Source organism: Chaetura pelagica, unplaced genomic scaffold (assembly GCF_000747805.2).
Source record: "Chaetura pelagica isolate M959 unplaced genomic scaffold, ChaPel_1.0 scaffold38, whole genome shotgun sequence".
Lineage (NCBI taxonomy): Eukaryota > Metazoa > Chordata > Aves > Apodiformes > Apodidae > Chaetura > Chaetura pelagica.
In genome coordinates, this window is record NW_009954181.1 from 1154154 (window position 1) to 1162103 (window position 7950).

The window sequence follows — 7950 nt, forward strand, 5'->3', positions numbered from 1 at the left end:
GGAAGGTGCCCTGGGGACAAGACATACCCACATGCTGTCTGGCCACCCAAGCTCCCTGTTGACACCCATAGCAAAGGACCCTGACCTCCCCTGACCTCCCCTCCTCCTCCTCCTTGCACAGCACTGGCAAATATCTGTGGTTCCTCCTACTTGCCCAAATCCATCCCACTCTTGTGCTTCCCAAAGGACCTCCAACACGACAGCCCTCCCAGCTGGCTTCTGGGGGCTGTTTAGCTCTGCTGAGGAGACCTATCCCTTTTAACAAGCATGTTAACATAACATACAAAACCCTCCAGCTCTCCAATTCCTCAGGAGCCCCAGAGGAGTACAGGAAATTCTTCTTAATTACAATGTGCCTGTTAAATAAGGAGACCAGAAAGCAGCATTTTAAAATACCCGGGAGAGGTGGTGAGGACATCACCACTGCTCCTCTCTGGGTCCCATATCTGAGGGCTGTGTGATCCCCAGGGATTCAAAGGAGTTGATGTAAGGGCAAGGCCATCAAGACACCCATCTGAGGGGCCTTCAAACACCACAGGGAATTTGAATCATAGAATCATAGAGTGGTTTGGGTTGGAAGGGACCTTCAAGATCATCCAGCTCCAACCCCCCTGCATGGGCAGGGACACCTCCCACCAGCCCAGGCTGCTCCAAGCCCCATCCAACCTGCCCTTCAACACTGCCAGGGATGGGGCAGCCACAGCTTCCCTGGGCAACCTGGGCCAGGCTCTCACCACCCTCACAGCAAAGAATTTCCTCCTCATCTCTCACCTCAATCTCCCTCTTCCAGTTTTCATCCATCCCCCCTTGTCCTCTCCCTCCCTGCCCTTGTCCCAAGTCCCTCCCCAGCTTTCCTGGAGCCCCTTCAGGCACTGGAAGCTGCTCTAAGGTCTCCCTGGAGCCTTCTCTTCTCCAGGCTGAACACCCCAACTCTCCCAGCCTGGCTCCAGAGCACAGCTGCTCCAGCCCTGGGATCATCTCTGTGGCCTCTTCTGGACTCACTCCAGGAGCTCCATCTCCTTCTTATATTGGGGGCTCCAGAACTAGACCCAAGTCTCCAGCTGGGGTCTCACAAGAGCTGAGGAAAGGGGAAGAACCCCCTTCCTGTCCCTGCTGGCCACACTGCTTTTGCTGCAGCCCAAGACACAGTTGGTTTCTGGGCTCCAGCACACATTGCCTCCTCTTGTTGAGCTTCTCCTCCACCATCACCCCCAAGTCCTTCTCCTCCTGGCTGTTTTCAATCCACTCTCCACCTGTATTTGGAGCAGTGGCTGGAGAAGCAGCAGCCCCAGTGCCTATTATTTAACTAAATAACTACACAAGTTACTACTTCTTTGACAACAGACCAAGCCCTTGAAAAACTAGTGGCAATGACACCACAGCCCCTTTGTCATCTGGTGGGCACTCACAAACCATCACACAGGAGTTTAACCCTGTCACAGGGGACCTGTCACTCCTGGCCATGACACAGGATGTGTCCCTTCAGATCCACACCTAATTCCTGCAAAAGCAGCTTCTTTTTTCCCAGCAAGCACAAGTTTGTGCACATCCCTGTGGGCACATCCCTGCCTTGCACCCACCTGGCTGCTGGGATCTTCACCCTCACCTGGATGGGTCCAGCCCAGCTCCTTCCCAGAGCCCTGCCACTTAACATTTGCTAATTAAGCCCTGTTAATGAATTCCCTCCCATGCCTGTTCCCAGCACATTTGTGCTCCCCCTCTGCCAGCACTCCTGTCACTCAGTTGGCTGGTGGGAGCTGGTCTGAAACCTGAGGGATAGTGCCAAGAAAGCCCATTTCAGCTTCACGGTCAGGAACACTCACACCAGGAGCACAGCTTAATGTTGTGTTCCCTCCAAGGAGGGAACAATCACAACCTGCCTGGGATTCTGTCTGTGGCAGCAGAACAAGAAGATGACACCTCATCCATTTTCTATCAGGTCATGTTTTGGCCACAAGAAGTCTCTAGTCACAAGCAAATACCTACAAACAAGCTACAGATCAAGTCCCTCTGGCAAAAATTACCCAGCTGCAGCAGCTGGCTCGGAAGAAAACATGGCCCATCCACCAGTGGAAGCAAAATGAGCAAAGAAGGTGAATTATTTGCACAACCCTTCTGTTCTCCACCACTGACCCTCATGCACAGCAAACACCTCAGCAAACAGGAGGAACTCGAACGCTCAGTCGACACTAAATATCCTTGTTCCTGAGACACTTCAGTTCAGCCCTGGGATGTCTCAGCATCTGAGCAGGGTAATTCCCCAGTGATGAACTTCTTTATTTATTTAAAAAGAGTAGCAAGGTTTTCAGAAGCCTGACTGCTCCTCAGCATCTCTCACCAGCAGCGAGACGGGGCGAGGCGTGACAAGCGCCCGGTGCTGGTGGTGGGTGTCACCTCCCAAGGGAGGTACCCCCTGACTGGGCCACCCTCTGGGGTTGGGGGATATCACCACCCTGGTTAAATGACACTCAGCATCTGGGCTCCTCTCCTCTCTCCAAATGACACACGGAAAGATGGCCAGTCACAGCCTTTGGGTGTGCAGGGAGGGTGGGACAGGAGTCTGTGCTGGGGGTGGGTCCTGCAGATCCACAGAGATGCTCCTGAACAGCAGCTCAGAGAGAAGCACTCACTCATAGAGTCACAAGATGGTTTGGGTTGGAAGGGACCTTCAAGATCACCCAGTTCCACCCCCCTGCATGGGCAGGGACACCTCCCACCAGCCCAGGCTGCTCCAAGCCCCATCCAACCTGCCCTTCAACATTGCCAGGGATGGGGCAGCCACAGCTTCCCTGGGCAACCTGGGCCAGGCTCTCACCACCCTCACACTCCACAATTCCCTCCTCATGTCTCACCTCAATCTCCCTCTTCCAGTTTTCATCCCTTCCCCCTTGTCCTCTCCCTCCCTGCCCTTGTCCCAAGTCCCTCCCCAGCTTTCCTGGAGCCCCTTCAGGCACTGGAAGCTGCTCTAAGGTCTCCCTGGAGCCTTCTCTTCTCCAGGCTGAACACCCCAACTCTCCCAGCCTGGCTCCAGAGCAGAGCTGCTCCAGCCCTGGGATCAGTGCTGAATAAAATGCCACAGAGGCAACAAGAAGACTTTGCAGCTGATGTCCCTGCAGTCCCTGAGGGTGGCCAAGGCTTCTCCAAGAAAGAAAGAGGAGAAATGAGAAACTCTCCTGCTTAAAATGAATAAAATGTGTCACTCCTGATCTTGTAGCTATTAAATCACTGGCTATACAATTACTTAATTATGTAGCAGCAAAAGAAGGGGGGGGGGAATGGGAAGATGGTATTTTTCCTCCTGAAAACTTCAATTTGCTACCTCAAGAAAATAATTACTCAATTGAAACATTAAATAATTGAGACATTCATTAGCAGTCCTATTGTATGATTAGCACAAGGAAGGTACCATTTAAAGACTGAGAAATTGATTCACCAGGGAAAAGGAGAGCCAGTCTTAATGGGCTAAATGAGAGCACAGCTTGGAGGGCTGGTTAGATCTGTGTGCTCACAAAGGCAAAGCATGAACATCCAGGACCCTTCCCTACATGTGCCACCTCTCCCCAGGTTTTGAGGTCTCTCCAGAAAGCTTTAACCTCCCCTCAGGTTCATCACTAAGAACCTTCATTCAGCAAACAAAACACCCTCTGGTTCCAGCAACTCAGCCCTGAGCTGCACCTCCCCACAAACCTGGGGCAAGTTCCCTGCTGCTGCTGCTGTCACCAGCTGCCAAACCACTTGCTGTGGCAGATGGGAATCAGGAACCCTTTGCCCCTCTAGATGCATTCCAGTGATTTGCAGTGTTTGCACAAAACAAACCCTGGTGCAAAGGAGATGGGGAGAAAGGCAAGTGGGGCAGGCAGGGGACAGCAGCTCCTGTTAAAAGAGAGAGGGCAAAGGAAAAGCAGTGACAAGCAATTGTTGGCAGAGGCTGCCATGTGGAAAATGCTCTCATTGTTTCAAATTTGACCTACTGTGAATATCTCTCTTAAAATGCTTCTTCCCTTATCCTCTCAGATCTAAATAGCACTCTCCACATGGCTGCTCTAAGGAGGACACAGCAGCTTTGAGCAGCTGCTGGTGAACACTGAGGATTTGGGGATTTTCCCTCCCCACCCACCTCAGAGACTCTTTGGGTGGAGCAGGAGCTCCTGGGGCTGCCTTAACAACCCTCCCTGAAGCTGCATCACTGCCATCTCCAGGTGATGCCACCAGCACAAGAGATCTCAGCACAACCAGGCTCTGTATTGAACCCAAATGATTGTGGAACAAAAGGGACCATGTTCATCTTAGCTCCATTAAAAAATAATAATGGATCAAAGTTTGCCAGATAGAAAAGGACAAAATCAGGTGAGAATTTCTTTAATTATTACCTTCAAGCTTGAAAAGAAGAAGAAAAAAAAGGTATTACAACCAAGAGCACACACAAAAGGAAAACTATAAAGGAAATACTTGACAGTGCCCCTTTAATTAAACTGCTCTGAATATCATTAGCAATGGACCTTTGGAACTTAAAGCCAATTACAGTCTAAATACAGAAGTTACTTGCTCACCAAAAAGCTTTCATAACGTCTGTCAGAAGTGGGTTTGGTGCAGAGGGAAGAGCTTTTCCTCTTGCATTTTATGCCTGTTGGGCACTTCTCCACAGGGAGATGCCAAAAACAAAGAGAGGAGGGAGATGATGCCTGGTTGGGTGGCAAGGATGGGTCTGAAGATGCTCAGTGCACCCTGTGATCCACACAGGGGACACCAGAGAACAGGTGATGGATGTTCAAGCCAAGCTGGGGGAGATTTTGATTTTTAGGGGAGTCTTTTAGGCCTGCTGAAGAGTTAATATTTGCATTAGAGAGGCCAGCACCTCTCTTAGGGTCTGATTGTGCTGCACCACTTGGTCCTCCTGGAGCTCAAGAGTTCAACAGCAGCTCCACAGGAACTCAAGCCTCCAGAACAAGCTTCCCATGGTGGTGTTCCCAAAGGAGTCTCTCCACTGCTCACCAGTCCCAAAAGGTAGAGAAAACCCTTTTTCCTTTGCAATCACAATCCAAGCTGCCAAGCTTTGGCATTGCCAGGGATGCAGCTTTACCTGCACTAAGATCTGGGATAGTGAGGAATAGCAGGACATGCTCTGGCTCCTGCACATCCCTCCCATGTTCTCTGAAGGTAGATACCAACAGAGTAAGAGAGAAGAAGAAGGAATCACAGAGTCATCTAGTTTGGAAAAGACCTTTAAGATCTTAATGTTCAACCATGAACACTCCTCTACCAAGTCCAGCACTAAACCATATCCCAGGTGCCACATCTAGATGACAACCTTTTCCTCACAGGGTAGGTGCTCCAGTCCCATCTCAGTGGCCTGTGCTGGACTCTTCCCAGTATTTCCTTGTCCTTCTTGAACTGGGGAGCCCAGAACTGCTCCCAGTACAAGAAAGAGGAGCCCAAGTTAATGTATTAGGGAGGGGACCAGGAGACAAAGACTTTGTTCTTCTGTGCTCAAGATTCCTTGTCATTAAAGCAAAACAATAATTAAGGAACAACAATCATTCTCTTTTTCTCTCACACCTTTCATCTTCATGGAAAAAAATCCTACAGACACATCACAGCCTGTGCAAGTGTTTGACTTTCAGAGCAAAGCAGGGAAACTTCTCCCTGTCACTGCGTTCGGTGGGACAGGGACAAGGCACCCACAGAAATATTCATTGCCATATGTTCCAGGAATGATTTCCACAGACCTTCATTAATATCATCACCATGGAACTCTGCAGGACTTTCCTGCAAGGGAAGTGACAGTTGCTAATTAAACTGCAGACACCACCCAGAGCAAGGAAGGTGAGGCTCAACACCTCTGTCCCCTGCTGTAACCCCAGCTCTTCCTGCCCATCTGAACCACAGGATTTCACACACAGAATCACAGAATCCCAGGGGTTGGAAGGGACCTGGAAAGATCCCCCAGCCCAACCCCCCTGCCAGAGCAGGGGCACCCAGAGCACATCACACAGGAACGTGGCCAGGGGGGTTGGAATGTCTCCAGAGAAGGAGACTCCACAGCCTCTCTGGGCAGCCTGGCCCAGGGCTCTGGCACTCTCACAGCAAAGAAGTTCTTCCTGACATTCACATGGAACCTCCTGTGCTCCAGTTTGCACCCACTGCCCCTTGTCCTGTCACTGGACATCACTGCACAAAGCCTGGCTCTGTCCTCCTGACACTGCCCTGAACAGATTTGTGCCCATGGATGAGGTGGCCCCTCAGTCTCCTCTTCTCCAAGCCCAACAGACCCAGCTCCCTCAGCCTTTCCTCACCAGGGAGATGTTCCACTCACTTCAGCATCTTGGTGTCTCCAAGGGACAATGATGATTTCTGCAAGATCCACACAGCTACATCTTTAGGTGAACAAACCAGAGCACAGAGACATTCTCTTGCACAACTTGGCTCATGCAAAGTCACTCAGATATAACTCCAACATAAAAAAAAAAGAACAACCTAAACCAAACCACCAACCCTCTGTTTAAAAGTGCCTGACAGTTTGGGAAGCCAAAGCTTTCCCCAGAATATTGAATGTTACCTTTTCCAATTGATTTCTTACCTAATTGAGGGGCAGCCGAACATCTTGAGGGGCTTGTGTGTAGCAGAGGAGAGGAGCATTGCTCATCCCTATCACCCTTGTTTATGCTTCTCCCCAGCTCTGGTCTCCAGCAGACAAAGCTGCTGGCCAGGAGCTGCTCCCAGCACATGGGACTGGGCAACCTTGTGTCTCAAGGCTTGAAAAACCCTCTCCAGAAAACCAGAGTGGGAAATCAGGCCCAAATCCAGATGACTGCACCTAGGGATGCCACAAGAGCCTTTGGAGCTGCAAGAACCAACCAGTGATGGAAAACAGAATTGTTACTCCAAAGTTACAGGCTTAATACAAACTCTCCAAGCCTGAAAGAGCAATTCAGAGGGGAATGACAAGGGGCCTGATGGCTTTTCCATGCAATTTCTTCCATCCTTAGTTGGACTCCCAGACGGGCTGAGCACAAACAAGAGCAATGCAGCAAGAGGAGGAGGATGGAGCCAACATCACTGCTTAGACATTCTGACTTCATCATCTGACAGCTCCAGCCTCCCTCCAGGCCCACCATACACCTCTTCTACCTCCTCCAAAGCACATTTTGCTCTCCTCAGTCCTAGAAAGGAGCAGGACCCCAGGTGGGAGAACTGATGGGCTCCATTTCTGAATTGTTCCTGGCTTCCTACACAATTTCAGGCTCTGTTTTCCTTTCCCCAAGTTGTAAAGGAGGTAGAGGAGACCTCAGCAAACAGCTCTGAGCCCCTCAGGAGGAAAGAACATCACAACTACTGCTTGGCATAACTTAATCCTTGCAGTCCCACAGCTATCCAGGATCTCCCTATGGAGCCAACCAGCCACGTGTGCCAGGGGACTGCAGGACACAGTTATTTGGAGAAGATGGATAGACAGGCAAGAAGACAGGGCTTGACAGCAAGCAGAACATTTCAAAGCATCTCAGCTGCTCAGTAGTCATCCATCATCCCCTGCAAACACCAGCAAGCAGGGCTGTATAATCACAGGGAAGTATTTAACATCTGTCTTCACCTATAAAGAGTCCTCAGTCACCTCTCTTGGGCTGGGGCCCCAAATCTGGCCCATTGCCATGAGAACGTCACCAGGGACATCACCTGGAATTGAATATGCATAGAGTGAAATAAAGTCATTCCCTAATACATACATATGTGTCTATTATGCATTTCAGGGGCATTTCTGTATCCATATTCATTCCCAGCTGCAAAGCTTTGTACACAAAAAGCAAATCCTGGGATGAATTCAGCAAGCTTTGCTGATGGGGAAACTGAGGCAGGCTGAGCAAAGTGACCTACCCAGTGTCCCCAGACTGAAAACCATCCCTTCTATCCACATTCTGGCCACCTAGTCAGCAGATCACACTGCTTTCCCCCCCC